Source organism: Haemaphysalis longicornis, unplaced genomic scaffold (genome assembly GCF_048455015.1).
Source record: "Haemaphysalis longicornis isolate Haplotype H1 unplaced genomic scaffold, Haemaphysalis longicornis Haplotype H1 scaffold_2, whole genome shotgun sequence".
Lineage (NCBI taxonomy): Eukaryota > Metazoa > Arthropoda > Arachnida > Ixodida > Ixodidae > Haemaphysalis > Haemaphysalis longicornis.
This window is the reverse complement of record NW_027526295.1, coordinates 155,449,310-155,475,864: the sequence shown is the minus strand read 5'-3', so window position 1 is coordinate 155,475,864 and position 26,555 is coordinate 155,449,310. Positions and strand designations below refer to the sequence as shown.

At 48.3% G+C, this 26,555-nt stretch overlaps 1 protein-coding gene across 3 annotated transcripts in view; it reads right to left on the bottom strand.

Annotated features, from left to right (window-relative positions):
- The window catches only part of Pgant5 (polypeptide N-acetylgalactosaminyltransferase 5), a 274,060-nt gene that overhangs the window by 192,965 nt on the left and 54,540 nt on the right, over positions 1 to 26,555 (bottom strand). For 2 of the 3 annotated variants that reach the window (XM_077698473.1, XM_077698472.1), the window contains exon 2: positions 2,756 to 2,816. The exons of the other annotated variant lie outside the window; for it this stretch is intronic. The gene's annotated coding sequence lies outside the window, so the exon portion shown is untranslated. The remainder of the gene's footprint in view (positions 1 to 2,755; positions 2,817 to 26,555) is intronic. 3 annotated transcript variants of the gene reach the window in all.

The window sequence follows — 26,555 nt, the reverse complement described above, 5'->3', positions numbered from 1 at the left end:
TAGCCCGTGCGGCATAACAATAAAGAATGGAAGCCGCGCTTAGCTTGGAACGCAGATAACACAGCCGGGCGTGGCAAGGCAGTAAAAGCAAACAATAAATAAGCAATACATGGTTCGTGGCAATACGATAGTCTTTGTCGACATTAGCCAAGTAAATGCCTCCTTTTGCTTTCCCGCTCACCGCTCATGCTGTTCCTCTTCCGTTGCGCTCCTCCTAACGTAAAGACGCCAAAGGTTTGCTCAAGTCAATTTAAATTTACCGCGTTCCGCTGCTCCACGCCGGGTGGCTGGTGCGTGCCTTGCTGGGATCTCTTATGGCAGCCATGTACATAGCAAAATACATCGTTCATCGTTGTCAATCACGGTTCCTGTCACATCCGTCATTCCGCCACGAAACAATACCAAATTAGGATCATTATCAAATCGCGATGTGACGCACGCACTACTGAAATGAGAACTGTTTTAGTTTGCAGCTTAGTACGATAGCTGACACAAATGCTCAAAGCTTTGTTCAGAAATGTGCGCTTGAACGGGCTTTCGAGCCATTTCTCTACAGGCCGTAAGAATTGGCAGCGCGAGCGGCAGAGTTACGTCCGTTGTGAACTACCCATTAAGCATAACGCCGTGTACTGCTAAAGCTTTCTCCGCATAGGAGCGTCACATAGTCTCAGTTTAATTTAGCAAACATAGGCGCGAGTGGCAGCCGCTATCCGAAAACATACCCCGCCGCGAATATCATGCGACGGCATCGCAATCTAGATTACGCTGACAACACCACCGTAAGCCCCGCCAAAAGTCCCTCATAACATTTACTTTCGAAAGAGAGAGCATAGCATGGTGACGGCAGCCCCGGCTGTATACTCGCGCTTGCCCTAATACGGGGGAGACGTGGCCACCAGCGTGGAGACCCTTCCAGCACGAGGACAATAGTTTAGTTTCATTTATTCCACCTTAAAGGCCCGATGGAACTACATAGAAAGGGGTAGGGGTGGAGGGTGGGGGCTCTAGGCTGAAGTATAGAGCGTGGGAACAAGAAACACGGGTAAAGCGAAAAAAGACAAGAAATGCAGCGACTATTACTATACACTTTAACGCGAAATTTGTGCGCAGCGCGAACTGCACTCTTTTCATTCACGGCGCATAACCTGCCGCGTCTCAGGAAATGATCGCGTGATCAGCGAACGCACGGCGGCGTGCGCTACTCTGCTGGTATCTCGCAGCGCGTCGTCGCCGCCGGCCAGCGTGTTGGTGCAAATCGTGTTCGAACCTCCCGCGGAAATGTCACGTGGTTCGGATGAGCCACGCAAGGGGGAGAAGCGAGTGTGGTGTTACAAATCGTGTTTGAGCCTCCCGCGCAAATGTCACGTGGTTCGGATTAGAAGCGAACGATACAGCGCCTGGGGAAAGTGTCAGGGGGAGGGCGCCCCTTGGCGGTGACGCATGACAAAGGTGTGAGGGGGAGGCAGTGGCAGAGATGACGCAATAGCCGCGCGTGCCGCCCTCCCCTCACACTCCATCAGACGTTCCTCTCCGTTTCCTTTCTGGCTTCGCTACTTCGCTAGCTCACTTGGTTACGCGGACATAGACGGACGCCGCCACCGCGAAACCCAGGTACCGGCCGCCAAAAGGCTGCGCCCTAAAAGATTACAAGATTACAGAGGTAAAATAAAACTCGTAAGAGCAAACAGCGTTACGCATACTTAAATGGGGAGTCGAATCGCAGAAATGCTGATAGCGTCGCAATTTGACTGTAGTTTTTCACAAAATGTTTGACGACCATTACAAGAGGCGATGTTATCCGGCAAAGTATTCAAAAACTGGCCTACTCATACATTACTACCAGAAAAATAGCTGAAAGCAGCGACCCTCCTGTGCAGGCACTTCTCCCCACAGGGGGAAAACGTCGGCTGCGTGCCACCTACACTCGCCCGTCAAGGCATACAAAGCACTGGCATCGAGAAACTCGAAACGAACGTTTTGAAACTGCGATTAAGGGCATTCTGTTCAGCTGAATCGATCCCTCCTTTAGAAAATCACTGCATCAAAAATTGTAACGGAATCCTCGCAGAGTAACAGGGCCAGACGAGGATAACGCTCACGCAGCGGTATGGCCTCCTTTGAAACCAAAGTTGTATTAAGAATCTTGCGGATACTTTTAAGCCGTCCTATACTGAGATTTAGCAAAAACGCCAGCGTGTACGAGATTTCGGCGCACTTTTTTAAGATACCCAGGTGGTCAAAATTAATCCGGAGCCCTCAACTTCGGCGCGCCTCATCGCCTGCGTTGCGTCGGCGCGTTAAATACTACAACGAAGAAGTATACTGAGATTTATTTAACCAATTGACACGAAGCTTTTTTTCGATATTCAAAGCAGGACACATACACCTGACTTTCGCTTCGGGCGAATTATGCCCCCTTTTGAGTCGCCGCGAGAGAACTGAATTCGGGTGGATGTGATAGCGTCACGACCTCGCGGTTACGATCACCATCAAACCAGGCAGTGCATGGGCGTCGGCAGAGGGGTAAAAAGGGGCACTTTCCCCACCCCAAGCCACGCCAGCACAGCTGCCCCCTTCTCCTTTCCCTCTCCCCCAGCAATGCCACGGATTTGACCCTCAAAACAAACTCCTGCCCACGCTTATCACGAAGTGTCCCTCATAGAGCTTTCATCGCTATAAAAAATCTGAAGTCTTATTGCCGTGCCCTGCAAATAAAAGGACATTTCGGGGGGGCGGGGAGAGACCTCAGACTCACGATATTTGGGAGTATCTCCACCAGACGCCGTTCCCTCAGAGCAGCTAATCCCTTGAAAGAGCTGAAAGCAAAGAACGATAATATTATTAAACAAGAGCAGGATATTCTATTTAAGATCATATAAAACAACACTTCCAACAAACAACAACAAAGAAAAGCTCCGAACACGTCTTCACATCTTGTTGGTATCCTGAAGTAAACAATCAACTGGAATTTTTTGCTGCTGCGGTGCTTTCTACTGTTTTGTTTTTCGCTAACACACGGCATCCGCTTACCCCAGCTTGCAACAGCACAAATAATACGAAAACTAAATAAACAGGGAAACGCACAGGTAAAAGACAATCTTCAGAAAAGAGAGAATCCCATGCTTCAGAAGGCGTATACCATAGTGCTAATGGGGCAATGAACACGCCGTTCAGTCAGAAAATTGCGGCGTATTGTATATTTTATGCAATATTTATTGTTGTATGCCCAACGGCCCTTGTGGTGAGCCATAGCGCAGAACTTATTTTTTTTTATAAAGCTTCGCCATGCACGACTCATTTCCGGTTCATAAGTTCTTCATCCGTAACCCTCTCCCAGACCAGTATACTGGTGATATAACGTATACACGCGTACTTCCGCGCTTCCACCTGAACAACCAAGCAAGAGACAAAAAAAAATGTTGTTGATTCCTGTGTCATAGGAATCAGTAAAACACGAAAGTGAAATGTGCAGCGAAATCTGTAGCTGAGCATGATTTGCGGGTCGGCGGCTGTGTTGTGGGTGTGCTTGGCGAGCGACGTCCTGCTGGCGGGTCGCTGCAGCAAAGGTGTAATGGCGCCATTTCCGTGACGGATATGACGTCAGTGAAACCATGGTGTATCCCGGCATAAAACACTCTCGTATTAAAATATAAAAACCCGAAAACGAACACCCCAAAGTGTAACGTACTCTTTAGTACTAAAGGTTGCTTCCCCGCAAAAAGACCCTGTGTGCAGAGGTGCACCCTTTACAGGCCGCTTGCTTCGTTGTATTGGCGTAACTTCCGTGACAGATATGACGTAAGTGAAGTCTTCGTGAATCCCGGAATAAAACACTTTCATGTTAAAAAACTATACACGTCCCCGGTTTTAACGTCCCCGAGTCATCGTATAAGGACGTTTTAATTCCGTAGTTGAAAAGTTGCAATCAAGAACGGGCGCGGCAACACAGCACCAACGGTGCATCACGGAAAGACAAGCAGGACGCTCACGCTGGCCGCCAGGTGGCGGGAGGAAACTGGGAACCGTAGAGTCCCTGAATATAGCTACCCTAGGGGAGCAGAGTTGCGCGTTCATTCGCCATCTTAAGTACCAGGTCGTGCGGGAAAGCAACTCGTCCCTCACGTAGGAGCTGACGCCGGGCCGCCGCGCCAGCGGCAGCGACGAGGAGGAGCGGCGACGAGCGGTACGGACAAAAACTGGCGCCCGATAGTCGGCTGCTTATCAGCTGGGCGGCCCGCCTCTGCCGCCGCTTCCGCAACCGCCGATGCTCAGCTGAGCAGAACTTACTAAATACGGGGTCTTGTGCGCATCACTGAAAGCGGGCTTTCCTGTCGAACTGGAACCCGCGGAATGAGGCAATCAGACGCGCAACTTTTCCGCTAAGCGATATACAGGAAATCTGATTGATTGATTGTGGGGGTTTAACGCGCCGACGCAACGCAGGCGATGAGGCGCGCCGTAGTGGAGGGCTCCGGATTAATTTTGACCACCTGGGGATCTTTATCGTGCGCCGAAATCTCGTACACACGGGCGTTTTTGCTTTTCGCCTCCATCAGAAAAGCGGCCGCCGCGGCCGGGAATCGAACCCGCGACCTCGTGCTCAGCAGCGCAACGCCTTAGCCACTGAGCCACCGCGGCGGGTCATATACAGGAAATCTAGGGAATCGCGAATTGCGAGTTACGGGAAGCGCGCGAATAGAATTTAGCTCCGAAGCTGTTCAGCATGGAACGCAACGATTTTTCGAGTTTATCACGTTGGCATGTATGTATAAACACCGGTAAAAAATCACATTTAACACCTAAAAGGAAAACGCGATCTGATGGAACAAACTTCGATGAAAGAGTCACGGCTCATTTGGCCAGGAAGAGTTCACTGCCAGTGCAAACGGCAAGGAGCTATGCTAGATACGATGGCCCGAAAAACGACGCACAACATGCGTCCATTTTTCTGCCGAACGCAGCGAAGGAAGCAACGAATACAAGCGCGTTCCTTTTATCAGTCCCCCCGCATCCGACCGACGCAAAGCTTTACAAAATCACCCACCCCCTTACACGACCACCTGCTCTCACTTCCAGCAATTTGTTACCCTGTTGGCAGGTCCAAACTTACACCGCGCAATACAGCATCGCCAGCAAGCCGAGCGTGCGTTCCTGTATATATGTGGGGGTAGTGGATGTGAGGAAGAGATGTGGGGAAGGCGGACAAAGAGGTTCTAACCCAGGCTGCCTGAGATCCCGGAAATCCCGGACGTAGTTGTAGGAGTTAACACTTCCAAAAAATCTAAACAGAAAAAAAAAAACGCGGCGACACAACGGCCGAAAATTCGACGAGCGCCGCCACACACGCGCGGCGAGGACACGTCAAAAGGGGCGTCGGTTGAAAAATGGCTCCCCAACTCACAAACCACGGAAACGCCACGGGCTCGCGAAGCGCGGCAGTTGGATTTACTTCAACCGCGCGGTTTTTCGCAGTTCCCCCACCTCTCGACTGTCTCTCCATCGCCAGTATCCGACGAGCGCGAACCGAGTACATATATGCCGTTCAATCTTGTCGCGGAGTTCCATTTCCAAATTTTTATTTCCGATCTCCCGCGCGCAAGCGGGCCGGGCCCTCCCCGACACGCCCACTTGCCGGCCTCCGGCCGCGGGTTCTGCTAGCCCGACAAACCATACAGCCAGCCAGCCAGACACGCCACCGAAATAACGTGCAATCGGCGACCGGTGAATTCCGTTTTAATGATCACAACTTAAGGCGCCGCGTGTGCGCCTTCCCATTGATATATATATATATATATATATATATATATATATATATTCAGGGTGTCGAACCGGAACCGAACCGAACCGAAAACCGGAACCGAACCGGTATTTTTTCCGGAACTGAACCCGAACCCGAACCGTTATTTTTTGAGCACGCTGAACCCGAACCGGAACTGAACCGGAAAAAGAAATAACGGTTACCGGTTCATGCCGAAACGGTTCGACCCTCTGTTGTTGATATTGCACAGTCAATGCAATTCAGGCCTTTTTTTCTTTCCCGTACCATCAACTTCGTACTTGCTCGCACACTTTCCCCTCCAGACAATTGAACACTATCACGCTTTATGTAACAACAGGGGAAATGAATGAGCACCAATGTAGCATTGGTCTGTTGCTGCTGGAGGCGCGAGCGTAGTGCAAGCTGACCAAACGAAATGTCATTCTCGGCAGCTTGCAGGTGATATAAAACGACTTTGCCCTTCCCTAGCTGCGACTTCATTGGAGAAATCAGGCTGCAGGAGTGCTCCACTGCGCAACAGCGAAAGCTCACACCCGATGTGTGCAAACTTTTTGCATTTCATAATTTGTTGAAAAGGTCCGACACCTGCAAATTATTAATACTTGACAAGTGTGACCGCAGGAGCTGCTCAGTGGCTAAGCTGTTTGCTAAGCCGTTTGCCCAACTCGCTACATTGCTTCTACTGCTACTCGTTCCGGAGGGGAGTACTGCTGTGGACGAATTAAAGAGCGTCTACCCAAAAAGTCCCATCTCATGCTCCACGTGTCAAATTTCCCTTTCATTTTGTAACCGCATTATCTGTTATAAGATTCCGCAATGTAGCACACGGAACGATGGTAGGGGTTCAGGCGGTACGATGACATACTGATTGTAATGCACACTTTCGGTATCGCAAAAGGAATTGCAGTGGTCAGAGCAATAATGCAGTGACTGAGCGTAACTAAAGCTTACTTTTAACAAAAGTGTGGCTAACACATTCGATAAGGTGACAGCTAACAAATTATTCAGGGTTACCAAATAATCTAATTCATTGGTAGTATTTATGTGCCTGTTGTAGAATTTTTCTGTTTTGTTTCAAATATAAAAAATGTGCGCCATTGTTATTAAGCGCTGGTATTTGAACACGCCCGTACGCAGGATTAAATTTAAGGCCTCAAGGTTAGCGTGATGGGCGATTGCATAGCGACAATTGCGATTTCAACAAAAAAGGAAAGGACAGAAAATATATCCCACCATCATATCTCTTGGCGTTGGCTTTATGAATAGTTGCTAGGACAACAGAAAGTCTGAGCGATAAAGAAGGTGGTAAATCGTCGCCACTTCATGTGTTTTTCTAATATCTCCTAATTGTTTAAAGTTTCCTTTGCAATTGCGCCACTGCCCTTGGGGAGCAGCACCATTTTGAATGTCAGTTTGTGTTTTGATTTGACGGTCGTTTTAAACTAGTAAACGTTTTTTTTTATAATTTTAGTGATAATTCAACTAATCGAACAGGTTCGCGAACCGGTTCAAGCTCCCGAACCGGTTCGCGAACCGGTTCGGTACGTGATTTTGTCGAACCGGAACTGAACCGGAACGAAATTATTTCACCCGAACCCGAACCGTAACCGAACCGGTATTTTTTTCGGTTCGACACCCTGATATATATATATATATATATATATATATATATATATATATATATATATATATATATATATATACAAGTTTGGTTCATTCAAGAGCTTGCCTCGTTAGAATCACACTGACAGCACTTTTAACGTAAACTTCGCTCAGATAAGCTATATAATAGGGAAAAGGGAATTGCCATGCGACCCACGAGCTCATTTGCCGCAACAGAAACTATGATGTCATACCAGCCAGCTCTACGACTGGCGGAGGCCGGCAAAAGCAAACGCAAATTACGCAGAGCTTGTAAGCTTGCCGAACGAGCTATTTATGCTTCAATTTAGGACACATTCTTTTACAGAAGTAGGAATGGTGGGAAAACCGTAGAAGTTACGAAAGCACACGTAAGCATAGAGGTACCGATGCGTACTGCTGTTGGTACTGCGCGCACTGTGCTTGATTTTGATGCACAGCACTGCGGTGCTTTGAGGTTGCCCCACAGGAAGAAAACGGCTTGCCGCGGTGTGGTGGCGCCATCTAGGTTGATTAACAATAAAAAAGTATCCGCTTCACACCAAGTTTAACTGAAAGACCTGTTCTTATCATGCCACTGTGTTAGCCAAAGACTTGTTCTTATGATGCCGTTGCTCAAACCAGTTATAGAGCGAGAATCAAAATTTTAGCTTAAATTGATTAATTTCTCAGTGAACAAAGCATCGTTTGCTTCCGCACACGCGCTGGGGGCCTTATAGAACGCGAAATAGTTCGAATAAGACCAACTTGTATTTTGTCTTCATGGTCCCTTTAAACAACGCTTCGCGAGAGGTTAAACAAGTGCGCATTGGACATTTTTCCATACCGCCTCGTCACACTGCCTCATTGTCTGCACACGCGCAAGTAGAGGAAAATTGCTTGCGGCCAAGCGGATTTTTCTCAAATTTCGTGTATGCCAATGCGTAAGGCACTTCGCAGAAATAAGCTGCTCAGAGCGGGCCTCAAAGGCAGGCGCTGTCGGAGTTCAAAAGAAGCGGGATGTCAGTAAATGTATTACGCAAGCGGCGTTTCGCCGTCCCATCTGAAGTGCATGCGAGCCGAGCTTCGAGTTACGTAAGCGCGGGAGCTTAAGTGCTGAGAATCGTGGTCTCGGTTGAATTGGCGTAAAATGAGTGCGGGATAATCATTCAAATGAATTTTCGTTCTGTACGCGACCAACGTACGTTTGGAAGCTATAGTCAGTGACAGTTTTCAAAACAGTGCTATTAAAACTGACAAAGTTCGCTTCTTTAGTGTTCATCAGAACGCACGAGTGCGAGCGCGGCAAAAACCTAGAGCTTGGCGGCCACCAGCAAATGACGCTTTTATGGAACGGATCACAACGCACCAAGCCGGGCGGTCTAGACAAGCCTGATAGGCACGCGGTTTACAGACCCGTGTAGTCTGTGCTGTTCTCGCGTTTCGCAGTCCACAGGAAACAAGCCTCTCTCATACTGTTGTGCGACGTAAGCTATTATCCAAAAGCAAAACAAGAAAAAAAATTCCCGGGCAATCTCCACTAACGTGAAACCTAGGGAAGGGCGAAGCGTGCAGTGTTATAAGTGTCTTCTTGGCGCCTTGGCGTTTTTGCCAACGGAGATGAAACCATTGGGGGATAGAGGTATACAGTTTTGCTGTGAAAGCATCGTGCCTTTGAAGCACGAAGCGGTCTAGCGCGAGGCGTAAACGAGTGTCCCGGTGTTTTAGTACGCTGACTACACGAGACGACGGTTAAGACGACGACACGAGACGCCGACAGCCCGAGCCCCTAGGGGCTTTGCCCCTAAAAGAAACGCGTCGTAGTGGCAGCGGTCGTACCGAGCCCATCACTACGTCATAAGTGCCGTGCTTAAGTGTACGAGACATATTCAACTAAACAGTTTCCAGAAGCCAAAGTTACTTGGACAGGCACGGTATTACCGGCTGACAGTTACAGATTAAGAATGTTCGTAGACGAACAACGCGTGCATCCGATCCAACTTTGACGCAAATTACAGCAGCAGCAGCAGCAGTGCCCATAAAATCAACATTTATTCCACCACCATCTCCTCCTGCACCAAGCTTCAAAGAAAACCCCAGGAATTAGAAAAGTTGAGCAGTGCAATGTGCCAATCTACGTACAAAAAAAAAGCCCGAAAGAAGATCGCACGTGAGTGCAAAAAAGCTCCCCTTGAGCAGTGAGGCATGGCGTATAATGAAGGCATCCGGAACAGTTAATCCCAGCTTTGTTGCGTCTTCGCCCCCTAACAAATAGCCGCATAGGCACTCTTTCAATCTCCTAACACAAGTACGAAAACGAGGCTCACAGACCGAACCTTCAGTAAAAAACCTGGGCGAGAGGGCCGGCGTCACAATAATCGGATTCCACGAACTCTTTCATTCAGGGGTTCGAAGCAACCGTGGGATAAAGAGCGCTCACAAAAGCGCCGCTGTTTGCTGCATCACTGACGGACCGGCTCGACGCATCGTACCGACGCTCGGTATCGCGATGATTCAGAGCGTGAGAGGCGAGCCCGAAGGCACTTCGAACCTTTCCCATCCACGATGTCACGCGTACAGAGAAAACTAAAGAAGGACGGACAGACACCCTCGCAGAGCGGTTTATCGCCGATATATATATATATATATATATATATATATATATATATATATATATATATATATATATATATATATATATATATATATATATATATATATATATATATATATATATATATATATATATATATATATATATATATAGATCGGCATCCGATCGAAACGTCGACCAATAAACAGTTTTGTTAGAAGCTATACCCATTTTTTACTATATATATATATATATATATATATACACACACACACAAGAGAAGAAAAACTTCGAACAAGGTAAAAGCACGATTGTGGCCCTGATTGTGGCCCTGAGGAAAGCAAGTTCTCTTTGCTGAAACGTAGGCCACAATCGTGCTTTTACCTTGTTCGAAGTTTTTCTTCTCTTGTGTTCTCTACCATCTTCAAAGTTCTACTACTCCCTATATATATATATATATATATATATATATATATATATATATATATATATATATATATATATATATATATATATATATATATATTCTTCATTTTTTCTCCACTTTCTTTCGGTCTTTCGAATTCTTTATCTGTTCCAATGACCTACAACGTTCCCCCCTTTGCTTTGCGAGGTTTATTTGACTGCCAACCTTTATTTCTGTCTTATTTCAACGAGCCCCTCATTTCCTATTCTGATTCGCTATATATATATTATACATACATACATACACACATACATGCATACATGCATACATACATACATACATACATACATACATGCATACATGCATACATGCATACATGCATACATGCATACATGCATACATACATACATACATACATACATACATACATACATACATACAAACGATATACGGAAACCCATTCTTCGGCAACTAAAAGGGGCCGCATACTGCCAGTGTGCCGCTCGTCCCCGCCTATATACTCACAAAGGCCTGCACAAGCTCGATGTGAAAGCAGCACATATATCTACGCCCGCTGTCTTAGCCGCACCGCGGAACTGCTACCCAGACTAGCCTAACTCAACCTCGGAATGGTAAAGTTCTCTGGAGTTCTGTTCCCACTCCGGCCCACTCCAGCCACGATGGGGCTATATCCGAGTGAGATGTTCCTTCTATCAAACTGATGTTGAGCACACGCACATGTAAGCGCTCTTGTCGCTATAGCACAACGCTCATCGAGCACGGGACCCAAATGCGGACGAACGGACACAGTCTCAGATGGGATGCGAAAGCGGAAGATGGAAGCGGCGACGCCACCGGGGGAATCTGCTTCGCGGGGAGCAATTTGGTTCATCCAGATGAGGGATTGCATCGCGTTGAAGTCGTAAATTGGGCAAGCTCGGGCGAGGGGAAGTTAGGGAGAGCCCGCCTAACGAACGATCGTTGAGAGCGTTCGGGTGTAGTGAACCTTACTGGCCGAAGAAACTTGCGCTGTGAAATCCAGACCACTTCTTCGCTGGGTTTGCGCAATTCCGGCATTGCTCCCGGAATGCACGCCGAACTTGAGAGCGATGACAGAGGCCCAGTAGACGTCCCCCTCCCCCCCTTTCCCTGTAAACATTCTGCGTATACGGAGTATTGAGAATATGGAGTTCGTATACCTAGCCCGACGTAGAGGGGCAATAAAAAATATATCTGAGAAACGCACAATAATCAATTAGTGTACAACGCCACAAAAATATGACTTTTCCCCTCCATAACACTGCCAGGCACGCGAAATCCCGATCCGAACGAATTCTGTATATACGGAGTGCTCGGATCACATACAAAGCCCGATTTTTCGCTTTACTCAGGACAAAAGTACAAAAACTGTGCCCAATAATCCTATTGTGAGAAACCGATTTTCCTATTTGTGGAATAATATAGTCACGGGACTTGGCGGACAACGCCCCAAGTGGCCATGGCCCACCATCGACGACGACGACGACGACACACCTGGGCGCGGCTGGCGTGCAGCCGGCACGGGCTTCGTGTGATGGGCGCCAGGTACTATCGTGGTAAATTGAAATACGAACGGAGCGCGTGGCTTTCAGTCCGCCACGCATCCTGGCGACGAGCCGCGTATTCGCAGTACGAACAAGTTGTTCGTGTCCAACCTTGGTATGGAAAGACCATCGTCCGGCGTGTAAGAATTTCGGTTTGTCTTTCCACCAAGCGCGGCGGGAAGATCTTTGGGAGAGACAACAGACTCCGTTATAAGCCGCTTTTCGTTGAAAGCGGAAATGATTCGCTCCTCATCAACTGTAGCCAGGGCCACAAAAAACTTCCAAAATCGCGATTCCTTACTATGAGGGTTTACTGTGTATGGAAAGACAGGAGCGGAAGGCGAGGGGAAAGAGGGTACAATTAGGAATGTACGTCCGGATGAGCACACATGAGAAGGTGCGAAGAAGTGAGGGGACACTTAAAAAGGCAGCATGTTACTCTCATCGCTGCAGTAGTACTGGTTTGTTTGCCCACACACGCAAGTAACGTTTTGTCCAATCGAACATCGCAACTGGAGCTAACTCACGACCCGTAAGGTTGGTGCAGACTAACAATCCTATATATACTAGAAAGGACACATGCATGCAGAGTTCCTAGAAAATTGGGTGAGTTAGTAGGACTGAATTCGCAGATACAGGAGAAATTAAATCTTAGTAGAAAGATTCGGAGCTCGATCATACCGGGACCGTACCCGTCGCGGTGATTGAGCTGCTGAGCTCAAGGACGCGGGTTCAACCCCGGCCGCGGTGGCTGTTTTCCTGGTGGAGGCGAAAAGTGAAAACGCCCGTGTTTCGAGATTTAGGTCCGGATGTTAAAGACAGTCAGGTGGTCAAAATTAATCCAGACCCGCTAATCCGAACACTTTAAACCCCATCATTTGAATTGGTGGGACGAACACAACACTTAGCATCACCAATCATAGCAGCACGATATAGCTGACACCTCGATGGAATATTTGAGGAAAGCTTTAAAGGTGGAGTAAGGTTCCTGTTCCTGCCTGAAGGCTTCTCTAAACGTCCCACTACAGATTCGCATTAGCGCCTTGTTACAAGTCGAGCTGTGGCTAGACGGTGGGTCCCGCTCGCTAACCCTGGCTCCTTACGCAGCGCGACGACGTACACGTCGTTCATCGCTGCTTGACGTCCCACCACAGCCCTTCATTAATCATCGCGACGTTGTTGGCTCGCTCGTTGAATCCGACGGGCAGAGATTAATGCGACGTATTAGCCTCGACGTCCACGCACACAGGCTCGACCCAACGTTCAGGTGGAAAGTCAGAAACAGAAAAGTCTCGTTCATTTAAAATCCCGTCCTGTACACTGAAGCAAATTAATCACGCGGCACTTCACTGCGCCCACGCGATAAAACAGGGACAAGCGCTGCTTTTATTCCACATTTTTGTCCCATAGGAAGAGCAGTAACAAACCAGAACACATTTTCCGCGTATACGTTTTTCTGCGCATAAACTTCACGTTCTCGGTGTAGATAGTAAATTTCCCTGTGTACCATTAACTAGACGGCTTTTGGTGCCGTTAAAAAAAAAAAGAAATTGAGTTCGATGAACTGATTCGTAGAAATTTCATTGTGCACTTTTCCCGATGGCAGAACAAACTCTTTGAACAAGAAAGACAAAACGAAGAGGCTCCAAACGGAAAGCCCACAAGTACGAATTAATTAAGTCCCAGCCGGCGGATGCTGCGACCGGTGCCATCTGCAACCCACCAGTTGCGTGTGATGTGGTGCGTGAAGGCACTGAAGAAGTACACATGAAAATGCAAATTCCGCTTCGAGAAAAACTGGCGCCGCCGCATCTGCAACAACGGAAATTCCGCGCCGCGTCCCTAGGAAAACCAATAAAAATCGAGCACCTTTTTCGATATTAAAACTCTAGTGATTCCGGCACTTGCAAGAAAGGTTTAAAAGTTTGTATCACTGCCACGAAGGAACACAGATTAAAAGCGATGTGAATCTGGTCAGTTTTTTTTTTTTTCTTTCTCAACATTTTGTAATAACTGATCGTCACGCTTCAGCGACACACCCGAGGGACATATCTAGCTAGCACTGGTGACATGGTTCATGCATATTAAAGATGCAGCCCAGTCTATAAACGCTTTCACTCTTTCCTTCGCACCTATAGGAGCATTGCGAAGGTAGTTATCGCTAGCACAGAGCGGCACAGCGTGATTTGCTCGTCCCATCAGATAGGCCTTCCTGTTTCTGCTTTAGCTTTTGTGGCGATTTTGTTTAAAGTGGCAACTGAAAGGAAGCCGGCCAATCGCCGTGAGCTTGCTGGAATGACGTCATTCGAGAGCGCAAACAAGGCCAAGACCATGAGAAAGATAAAAAAAATAAAGGAAGTTTCTAAGTTATCTTACAGGCGTAGGGCAGTATTTTCTTTTTCAGGTACCTCGTGACCCAGTATTCTGAGTACTGGATGCGCTTTTTGACTACGTCCCGAAAGATTTTCAGATTTAGAAAACAAGTTGACAGTGTTGCAGGGTCCCTTGAAGTGGCTATCGAATGCGCTCATTGCCGCAGCTGAGAGGAAGCCGCAGTCAAGAGCGGCGATATTGTCGGCTTCACAGAATTTGAGGGGGCGAAGACAAAACACAACTTTCTTTAATTAAAAAAAAAAAAACTAGGCTTCAGTACTTCACTCAGCATCATTCTAGCCACGAGAGGCGTTTTTTAACGAAAAACGCAAGAAGTATTGAAAAACTGCATTTCGCGCTACAGTGACGTGTTATGGGCAGGAGTGACCTCAGATGGGCTAGCACAAAAAACACAGTTATCTCTGCGTTGCCCCATCGCAACTGCGTTGTCATGTGTTTTAGGGGTGGTTTAGGCCTAATGCCGCCAACTGCAGAAACGAGATTTTGTGACGTCACAAATATTTTATGACGTCACAAAGAGAATGAGTTTGTGTTTTCTTTAATATATTCATTATTTGTTTAAAGTTTGCAACGATATTAATAGCATTGGTACCGTGATAAAGCAGTCTTTTTAACGAACTGAACTTGTATTTCGTTTTCATGGCGCCTTTCAGCAAGCAAACAATGCTCTGTCTTTGAAGAACGCCGAGACAAGAGAAATATTTTCAGCGAGTGTCTAAGTTACCTCACGTGCTAAAGGAGTAATGTTTGGGTCGGGAGCTTCGCGGTCTGCACTGCCGTGCTTTATTGGCCCCTTCTAAAAGTATTCCATACGTTTAAAAATGTTGAAGTGTTGCACGGGACCTTTACTATTTAGTTTAACGGAAACACTGAGAACATCCGCGGCAAAATGCATACTACGTTTACACAAAAAGAACAAATCTTGCATTTTGTGGGCTTGGGTTGTAATCTTTTTCACTGACGTTTCATTCCTGTCCGAACGTACTGGACACTTGGGGACACATGTCAGTCCGAGCAATCCGGTTCCAGACGCGGTGCGGCAAAATATCTAGCAGATTGGAATTTGGATGTGCGCGGGAGAGGGTGACGCGGCTGGTCATCCGGGAGTCAAACCGGTTCTCGGGGCGGAGACGCATGCGGGAACGTGTGCTTTTCCGCCTATGTGTTCGACCCTTTAAATACCAGACCTCGCAGGTGGTTGCAGCACCCCCGTTTCTCTGCAGAGGATACATTTACCCAGGGTGAAGTCAAGTGAGCAATGACGTGCGCCAGTCCAGCCCCCTCCTATAGCCACAGCGAGCTCAAGTAACTAGTTTTGGCAGGCTTTCACTGACGTCAATGCAGCTCTTCACCGGCACGTCGGGAGTCCGAAATAGCGACGCGGCAGTCACTTTCCTAACGGCACTTAGCGAACACGACAGCAGACAGTCGGCTTCGCCTATGACGTGCTCATTGGGAAGCACGGTATACGGTCTTCAGCAGCTCTGCCGCACGACGTCGCGGTTCACTGGCTGCTGGCAGCTCGTGCATACGTCAATAACTGTCGAAGATGAGGTTCCCGCGTTCTTTCAACGTCTCCACGACAACCCGATTCCGAAACTGGCTTTAGCCTTCAGGCTTAAAGCGCGACTGAGGCATGTGTAACAGGGCATCAGTGTGCGTGCGTGCGTGCGTGCGTGCGTGCGCGCGCGTGTGCGTGCGTGCGTGCGTGCGTGTGTGTGTGTGGGGGGGGGCACTAGTAGGTGTTGCATGGCTACAGTGGAAAAGCGCTTAAAAAGAAAGGTCAACACACGAAGTGCGCGTCGTACTGTGTTCACCCTGTTCACGTTCCTTGTCTTGTTCAATCATGAAGCTCTTTCCCACTGTAGCGAGGCGTGTGTGTAAGTTCCCATATGAGTGGCGAGTGGCTCAACAAACGACCTGCTGTGGAGTGAAAAAAATTCCCCCGCATTTCCCCGAGGGGGAGAATGTGAAAGTGCGAATGCACGGTTGTCGGCCCGCTTGCGGCGCTTGCGCTCGGCCCCCGCAGCCCACCGCCTCGCCGCCTTCTCTTCCATCTCTTCCATCGGGTTTGTAGTATCACGTGTACACCACGCAGTTATCAAGCCGCTATAACGCCGCTGAGTCGCCAACGCACGCCGCTGACGACGTAGTTTGAATGCGTTAAAGATATAAGGCGCGTTACTCACTGATATCAGCGTGGCGTCCGTGGCTTAGTCGGTAGCGCGTCGCGCTGCGGCCGCAAAGTCCTCGGATCGAAACCTGGCGCCGGATGCTGTTTCTTTTTCAAATATAGAGAAGCACTGCGGACGCCAACGCCGCCGGCGGTGGATGGTTTGGGGTCGCTTATAAAGTGCATTCGCACTTAAAATGGCTTCCCAGACTGTATTCCTGTTGACTTTCAACTCCGCCTACCATGCGCTGCCCGAATTCACTCTTTGCTACGAAACTTCTCACCGTCCCTACATCAAGTCATCGATCCTCTTCTGTTTCTGGACCAGTGTTTCGGTAGCCCCTACAAAATTTTGATTGATTGATTGATTGAGAGCGTGCGTTTGTGTGCGCGCGCAGTTTCGATTCCGCGCGTAAAGCCCTGCATTCCCGCCGCATATTCCAGCGTATGGATGAAGTTGACAGACGCCCGGTGTGCCGAACCTCAATGCGGCGCGATTGCGCCTGACACGAATATACTTTATTAGCACCTTAGAATGGTGATGTGCACGAACACACATATTTGACAGATATCTCCAGCCAAAAAAAAAAAAAAAAAACCGCAAGGACTTATATGATGCACTGATTAACAACAAGCAGTAGATGCCACCATTCAAACCGCCATAATAAACAAAAAAAATCTGCAGGAACTCGGAGAATTGTGCACTACTGCGTAGTATTCTGATACGGCTTCTTTACAGGGACATGTGAGTTCTTTATAGCAAAATATCGCTACGAGTAGAGATAGACGACGGTTTATTTTATTGTTTTTCTCTTTCATTTCTTTTCACTAATGATGTAAATTTATAACATTACAGCGAGGAAGTGCCTCTACTTCGCTAATTATGTTTTTGTTTTCCCGAACACGCAACGTGTACTGCAAAGCTGGTCGGTTTACGGAATTTTTTATTCGTATTTTGAACGTTCTTTCGCATACTGTTTTCGTTTATTCTTCTGTTTTGGGGGGAGATGTATAAGGTGCATATTTTTCATTTTGTGACGTCATTTTTGTGAATATTTTTTTTGCAGTTTTTCTCATTCATTGGTTTTCCAAAATTCTTTCCGACCAAGTATCTCCATTTACGCTATTATATCGATTAAAGGTGTTACTTCAACAAAATCTACATTTTTATGAAAATGCAGGGCGTTACCGGTACTGGTTGTGTGTCTACTCGGAAAAGAATACTACGCATTAAAAACTTGCGTGTTTCTTCTTTAAAGCCGGTGGCTCGTCCAGCGGTGGTATGAACTAACTTACGTTGTTCCGATATGTTGCAGAATGTCAAGAACATGACTCCCAAATAAAAAAGAAGCTTTCTTTTGAAGTAATAAAGGCAATAATGACAGCAAAGATCCTTTCCACTGAAATAAAAAATGCAGTGCGCTACAACGCTGACGTTGCGCGAGGTAGTAATAAATGATGCCAAAACACAAGAAAATGACGAACCGCGCTCCGAAGCGCACGAAAACACAGAAACAGGTCAGATTTCTTCGGCTGCCGGGCAGCGCTAAATTTAAACGCGATACCGAAAACACACTTCGGCAACTCCCCCGAGGGCATCAAATTCGTTCGCCCGCTAAGCCTCCAACTCGCACCGCCAAACCATCAGCTTTAACGTTGGCCATTCGATACAGGCAAAGCGCTTCACTCAACCGAAATACCCGTCCAACCACACGCGATTTAGATCTTTTTTTTTTTTTTTTCGTTCACGCTTAAAGCCCACCGTGCTCTCGTTATATATATATTTTTCGGGGCCCAAGGCGATTCCGGCGCGTTGTGCTCTGCCACGCAGCAATACGTGCCACAAAAGCCTTGCGCAAAAGTCCTCGCTCCTGCACTTATTCCGGCGCTGTTTCACGGGCTGTACTCGTTCTGGCGGATACGTTTTATCCCATCGAGCGGAAGCCAACAGATTAAACAGCTTGCCGCTCAATGTCGCCGACGCCGTGCAGTGGCACACTCCGTTTAATGCGAAAGCGTTTATATATGTCAGCCACTACGCGAAAATGCGGCGTCGGCGGCGGCGTGGCCGAACTATAAAGCCGAACAATGGAACTCAAAATGGACGGAGCGCACAGAGTAAGAAAAAACAGTCAAAAGAGCTCGAAGTGATGCATTTAAAAAGAAAATTTGGCGCATTTTGGCCTGGGTGCAGGAGTCGAACCCGGGCCTTCGGGGTGCAAACGAACGCCCTACCCAAACGCCAGGAATGGTCCCGCTTTTGCCTATCTAAGAGCGCCAAAACGAAAGCCACCCCTTCGTCGCGCCATAGCGTGTCTGTGAACGCGGCACGCGGCGCGTTTTGTGACGGAAAGTAATTCGACGTCGCGTGCACCCTGGTTTCTGCGCCGACTATAAGCGTGGTCCACCACACAAGTACGCCAAAAAAGGCCAATTGCGCACAGGAGGCGTACCGTGTCGCGGAGCGCTTCAAATGCCGGGAACTTGGCGCTACTCCAGGGGTTTCGCCTCTAGCTGAACTCACGTAGGATCCTATCACAAGCGAAGTCCCAATTTTTGCGCACTCAAGAACGTAAAAAGGCTCAAGTACGCATAGGAATTTTTCGGCCGCCGAATACCACCGAATACCACCGATGGTTGACCTCTTAAAACTAAATATTTTGACCAGGGTCGGCCCCGCGTCCTCATTCTAGGCAGGCATAACGCCTTAGCAAGTGGATTTTCAAAGCCAAACGCCTGCAAACACCACATTTCCGGAAGATGCGCGTACAAAACAACTTTGCGCCGGTATTACCAGCTAAAGTAAGCCCTCCAAATGTCGGAAAGATAGCAGGTGGAAAAGGCGCTTGAACGTTAACTTCCACAAGTTTAGAGCCTCACACATTTGATGTCTGCGAACTACGTTCTTTCGCTTTAATCGGCTAGCGTCGGACATTTGAATCACTGAAATGAAAACTGGCGTTTTGCAGCCGCATAATTCGGACTTTTCCGATTTGAGAATGCTAAGGCTTGCCTCCCACTACAGGCCGCGCTCAAACCCGCCTGTGTGAGAACCATTTTTTTTTTACTTCCGACTGGAGCAACTACATTTTAGTGGTGATTGAAAATATGGGCCATTTGCTGACCTCTCCCGACCCGACCATGTGCATACCCACAAACACGACGCCTACCACTTTATAGGACGGCGTAAAACAACCTTTTGCAGACCCATATATAAAGAAAACCTGGTTTGACATCGATTAAAAACAGACTCCGCCCATGAATGTTTATGAAAACAAAGACGTTTCGGCTCCGGCACGGGAGCCTTGTTCGCAATGAAATGGGGGCTTCCGCACAGTTCTTGATTTCAAAATCTGGCTTGTACAAAAAGTGATGTAATCCGCGAGTGTGGGGGTGGTTTCGGTGCGATGAATATAGGCAGAATGACGCGCACCGTGAACCACATTTCCCCCTTACCCATCTCATCAAACGATTAGCGTTGTTTCTATCCTGTTTTAAAATATGTGTCACAGAAAGCACCGCGAGAGTAAGGGCCGAATATCTATCGGGAAGGCTATATACAAAAAAAGCAAGGCGGCATAATCCATCCTGCCTTTAATTCATTTGGCGAATGAGTCGCCTGAAAATATATACGGAGCGTGATACGCAACAAAGCAACAGTTTCTTTCTGAAGGTCCTTCAGTCGGTCACGCGATCATCTACCAGTCAACTCAAGCAGCCTGCTGTAGCACCAACTCATTCGCTCCTACGGTAGCGGACACGTCCTACCGTTCGATCGATCGATCAATTCGCCGCTCCGAAAATAAAGGGAAAAAAAAGGAAAAAAAAAGCTGTGGTTGATTCCTCTGTCATAGGAATCAGTAAAACACGAAAGTGAAATGTGCAGCGAAATCTGCAGCTGAGCATGATTTGCTGGTCGGCGGCTGTCTTGTGGGTGTGCTTGGCGAGCGACGTCCTGCTGGCGGGTCCCTTCGCCAAAGGTTTACTGGCGTCATTTCCGTGACGGATATGACGGCAGTGAAATCTTGGGGTATCGCGGCATAAAACACTTTCGTGTTAAAATATTAAACCCGCAAACGAAAAACCCCAAGTAAAGCGTACTCTTCGGTACTAAAGGTTGCTTCCCCGCAAGAATACCCAGAGCGCAGGGGTGCACCCTTTACAGGCCGCTTGCTGCGTCGTACTGGCGTCACTTCCGTGACGGGTATGACGTAAGCGAAATCTTCGTGTATCCGAGAATAAAACACTTTCGTGTTAAAATACGCCCGCCTTCACCGACTGAAGTCGAAATACAAGCTTTGCCCCACAGTAGTTGTTTTGCGAAACGACTCCCTGTTTGTGCCACGCACGCTGCACTGACGTGAAACGTGATTGAGTGGGAGTGTTCACTATTGATTGATTGTAGGGTTCAACGCGCCGACGCAACGCAGGCGATGAGGCGCGCCGTAGTGGAGGGCTACGGATTAATTTTGACCACCTGGGGATCTTTAACGTGCGCCGAAATCTCGCACACACGGGCGTTTTTGCTTTTCGCCTCCATCAGAAAAGCAGCCGCCGCGGCCGGGAATCGAACCCGCGACCTCATGCTCAGCAGCGCAACGCCTTAGCCACTGAGCCACCGCGGGGGGTGAGTGTTCACTACCCTCACATGTGATGTGAACGTAGTGAACACTCGATGTGATTAAAAATTATGTAGCCTATTACTGTGTCCATGCGTTTCATCCCCAGGATAATCGTAAAACACGTATACAAGCTAATACGATACGCAGCAGCACTATTAAAGGGACCCTGCAGCAGTTCCTTCAACTTTTTTTTTTTTTTTGCAATCTTAAATGCTTGCAGATCGCAGACAACCAACACCTCCAGTACTTAGATTAGGTGGTCGCAAGGCACCGCAGCCAAAAATCACTGAGCTATGCCCATAAGATAACTTGGAAACTGGCTCAAAATATTTTTCACTCTTTCGCGGTCTTGGCGTTATTCGACTGCTCGAATTACGTCACTCCCGCGGTGTAGCGGCTACTGGCCGGCTTTGCTTCAGTTGCAGCAATGAACGCATTCGGCAGCCAATTTAAAAAGAAAGCCACAAGAGCAAAGCAGAAACGACAGGCGTATCTGCTGCCACGAGCAAACCACGCTGCAGTGCCTCTCGTGCTGGCGATAACTATAGCTTTCGCAATGCTTGCAGACGCGAAGGAAAGAGTGAAAGCGTTTATAGAAAGTATTGCAGATTCCCTTTAAATACAAGCATGCATACCACAACGGTCTGATGGATTAAGATTCCCGTACGCTCGCTACAATGCTCTGTTAAAATAAACACGACAGGATTGCCAATCTATTTCTATGTACGGGTGGCTTACAAGATCAGGTATTCTTTTTTTCGTTTCCAGCTGACAGATTGCCATAGTCACTCACCTCTTTGTAAACTCCCTAGACAACTGTACTCGCACACGGAAGCACTGACTGCGCAAGAAGAGACGATGATAATGGAAAAGGGAAATGACACAACGGAAAAAGTGCACGACACAATGCGCATTGTGTATCTATTCGGTTGTCGTCGTCTTGTATTGCACAGTGAAGGTTGAGTACGGAGTACAAACTCGCCAAAAACTACATCTTGTTAAACTGTGCCCGTTATCCTAATAAAACATTTTGACCTCATACCCTCCTATTTTCTTTTTTTTTCGTCCGATCTTTCAGTGACCCGTTCCGGAAATCTGAAAGGCTGTGCTCTCTCGTACAACAATAAGCAGCTGTTACAACGGGATTCGACTGGTAAGGTAATCTAGGGCCGCCGTCGCCAGTTACGAACTAAACGTCACTGGGTTTACAAACGCTTTCGTCGTTTTTTATTTTTCGTTTTTTTTTTTTCGTCAATTACCGGAAGGAAAAAGTTAGGCAGAAGTGTGGTTCCTAGTGCAGCTAGCTCGAAGACTTCGCCGAACAATTTAATGTCCGTAAAACAATCTGCGTGAACGTCAACAATGTTGGCGGCTAGCGACCGCCGCGCCTCTAGTATCAGTCGCATAACAGCGACGACCAACAGCCACAGCTCGTGTTTGCGGACGGAATAGAGGCCGACCGATTCGAAGCTTTCCCGGATCCGAAGCGTCACGGCATGTAATGTCAACACTCCTAAACAAATCCTCCCTGTGCTGCGCGATGGTATTCCTTTCGAGTTCCCAGCAAATGGCTGGAGTCGAAGCCCATACTAGCAAGAGCACGGGACACCAAAAGGTAAAGATGCCCAAAGTGGTCCGTGCCCTCTTCCCTAGCCGGATGCACGTTGCGCCTCTAGCTTTCATTGCTCGAGCAGAGCAAATGCACCAGACTAAAAAAAGTAAACACACGAGACAGAGCTTTTCCTGCGCATTTACTCGTCTTCGTTTTGCTTTCTTGCGCTGTTCAAGCAATTCATTCCAACCAACTAGCCTCGTTCTCATTTCTGCTGCAGGCCCTAAGCATTATGGAAGAACGAAATGCTGCGGGCTTACTGGACTCACTCTGTCTGCAATAGGCTGAAGTTCACAAGCAAAAAACTTCGCCCCAAATGTGCCCGCCACGCAATGTCTTCGCTAACGCACGTACAAGGCACCCGGTGGCGCTGCGGCAATAGCGACTGCCGTGAAAATAGCGACTGTCATCAAACACTGCAGGTATGTCGGAGGCGGGTCCGTATAGGTGACTGAAAAGTTATGTTGCGTGTACGCATTCCCGCGAATGTGGTGCGGATGCCGAAGACACCGCACCGCATCCGTGCCCAGATGGGTCCGACATAAGCGACTGCGGGGAAAAAGTGAGTTCAGACACGCGACACTGAACACTGCCTAGGCGCCTTTGGAGAACGCCTCTTTTCCTTCCTGCTGTGAGCTCTTCATTCGCAGGATTGTCTCCGCTGTGAAAGCTGCATACCAATGAACGTTCCGTACCACCCCCACACAACACGCACTGGCTGTTTTCTCTTCTTTCCTTTTAGTTTTCTTTCATCGAGCTATTTCTTCCGGCAGGCTTTACGACCCTATCAGCCTTCACTCAACGAGATGAAAGTCTTACCCGACGGCGAATTCGACGATACGAACAATAAAGATTTAACGGCAGAGGAACGGCAAGGGCGGGAAAGCAATCCGAATGCGAGAGCGGGGAGCGGGTTTCTAAGAACTTCCTATTCAACTCCCTGTCACGAACTGTTTTGGGGCAATTAAACTCTCCGAGGCGTTAAGTGAAAAACAAAAGCAACGGTACTGGCGACGACTCAAGGCATGCATGGGACATTTTTATCAAGCAAAGCTTTCTTCTGCCGGGAATTAAATAAAAACTTGGAGAAATTCGGGATCCATGCCATACGTATCGGGAGAAAACCTTGCAGTTTATAAAGAGTCTCAGCCGCAGTCACGAAAACCACTGCGACGGTTTCGTTGTTTCGCATACACCAAAAAATGGCCGGGGTTTAGCCACCGTTTGGGCTAGCATTTCTTAGTCTATAACGACAAATATGTTGGTCTGCGCTCAAGAACGTGCGCGCTCGGAGCCACACACGCCGTTAAGGGTTGCCAGTCCCGTTAGAGTTCGGTAGTTTCTCTTTGCCAGCAAGAAATCGGCAAACACTGACTCCGTTCTCAAAACGAAACTGCCATCTAACTACAGGATGGAAGTCCACACCAATTTCCCCGTCTTCCCGCGTATCCTCACAGCTCTATACGAGGCTGCTTTTCGACGACCCCACGAAGACCCGTTCCTTTCACAGAGATCCTCGACGCACTGCCATTGAACGCAAACAACCTTCCCGTGCTTTCAGTCTAGGCTTCACACTCGTCCGAACATGGCCCTTAATTACGCCGCGGCTGTCACTCGCTCCCAACCTGCATCCGCCTTCAAAAACATTCTTACACCGACCATACTTCCATTTCTACAAACACCCGGAGAGTCTCAACCCTCATTTCGGACACGTCGAGTATAGAGTTGGTGCCACGAGAAGAGGAACCACCCACAGAAATGAGGCCAGCAGAGATATCGCGAACACGAAAAGGAGACGAAGAACGTACAGGCACCAAATCTGAGCGATTGCAGAAAGCTCTCCTCACTTCCTCCTCCGTTTAATTCGTTCTTTCATTTCGTGCGTTATAACTCCATGCCTTCCGCCTCCCCACCCTTCTCGGCGCTGGGCGATTGGGCCAGCAGCCAGGCCGAGCGGAAACTCCGCATTCCGTGCGGAGGAGGCCGGCACTCAGCGGATCGCTCGGCCGTCCGATATGTCAAATCGAATTTCCAGACGGGAAAGCCGGTGCCGCGAGGCCCGGCGTGTGCCCAACGTCGACACCTGCGCGTGACAGTCCCGAGGCCGGCGACTTGCCCTGAGATGTTTCCGAGAAACGCCGACACGGTAACGAGGCCTGGGAAAAGCGGGCGCGGTTATTCCTTGATGCCCGTGACGTCATTGTGGGTATCTGTTTCGGATCCACATACGCTGCCGCTCTTCTTTGCTTTCATCTCTCTCTAACTTCGCGACATGTGAACAGCTGAACACGCGGCTAGAATGACTCATCTCTCTTTAACTTTGCGACATGTGAACAGCTGAACACGCGGCTAGAATGACGTAGTAATAGTAACTTGTAACACTTTCTTTCAATCTAAGCAGTGTGCTCCACGGACCAGCTACACCGGAGGGAACTTTTAGGCTAAGAGGCAGCTAAAAAATAACTTGCTGAAAATTATATATACCGTTAAGTACGTGCAAGAAAGAAGCTGGCGCAAAGCGAAATAAAAGACCTGCGAATGCTGCATGAAGAAAAACGCAAACTGCAAGTAATACACCCCAACCGACATCGAGTAGCAAAAACGTTTCGATCGACGCCCCTTGATATGAGCGCGGGCATGCTGATGGCCTGGGCAGGTATAGATTTCCTCCACTATTCCCTCCGTCTTCTATTCATATACTTTTTGCCACCAGCCCGATAGCGCCGGAAATATAAGTCTGCCAGAGTTTTTCACCGCGTATAAGTCCCCCCCCCCCCCCTTTTTTTTTTTCCGAACCTGCGAGATTCGCCACATTTCATAAAGTTGCTTTTTTCAGTATTTCTACGGGTATGGGATAACGGTGGTAGCATATGTAGGAGGACAGCCGACAATTTGAACCTATCGACTGCACTTTATATTTCGGCAACGCCCCCCTTTCCATCGGAAAAACTGCCAACGCAACATTGCAAAAATGGCGTACAGTTCGATCGAACGTGGGCGCGTAAAGAGAAGCGAATCGTATGCCATATATATATATATATATATATATATATATATATATATATATAGAGAGAGAGAGAGAGAGAGAGAGAGAGAGAGAGAGGAAGAGATATAGATATATAGACATATACATATACACACGCACATCGGGCTGCACGCGCGCGACCGGAACGAGATTGAAACGGAGCGCGGGCCCCAAAGTCCTCCGGTCATCCTCCACTGCGCGTTCACACGCTGAATTGGGAGCGCAGTTGCACCGCGTGCGCGCGTCAAGCGACGCCGATATGAGCGAGGAGCGCGAAGGCCCCGCATCTATGGAAGCTTTCTGAGTATTTGCGCGTGGCGGTAAGTGGAGGCCTCGGTGGCAATCATACAGAGAACGTACAGCGCACGCAAACCAAGCATCGAGACGCAGCTGTTCTTCACGAGGCCTTATAACCCGTAAACGCGTGCGACGTACGTCAACAAGCTTGCAACTCAAACGTCATATCTGGTTGCTGTCTTTGCACTAACGTAAAACTTCATTTGCCAATTTTTTATTGATTGTTTGATTGTAGGGTTCAACGCGCCGACGCAACGCGGACGATGAGGCGCGCCGTAGCGGAGGGCTCCGGATTAATTTTGACCACCTGGGGATCTTTAACGTGCGCCGAAATCTCGTACACACGGGCGTTTTTGCTTTTCGCCTCCATCAGAAAAGCAGCCGCCGCGGCCGGGAATCGAACCCGCGTCTTCGTGCTCAGCAGCGCAACGACTTAGCCACGTAGCCACCA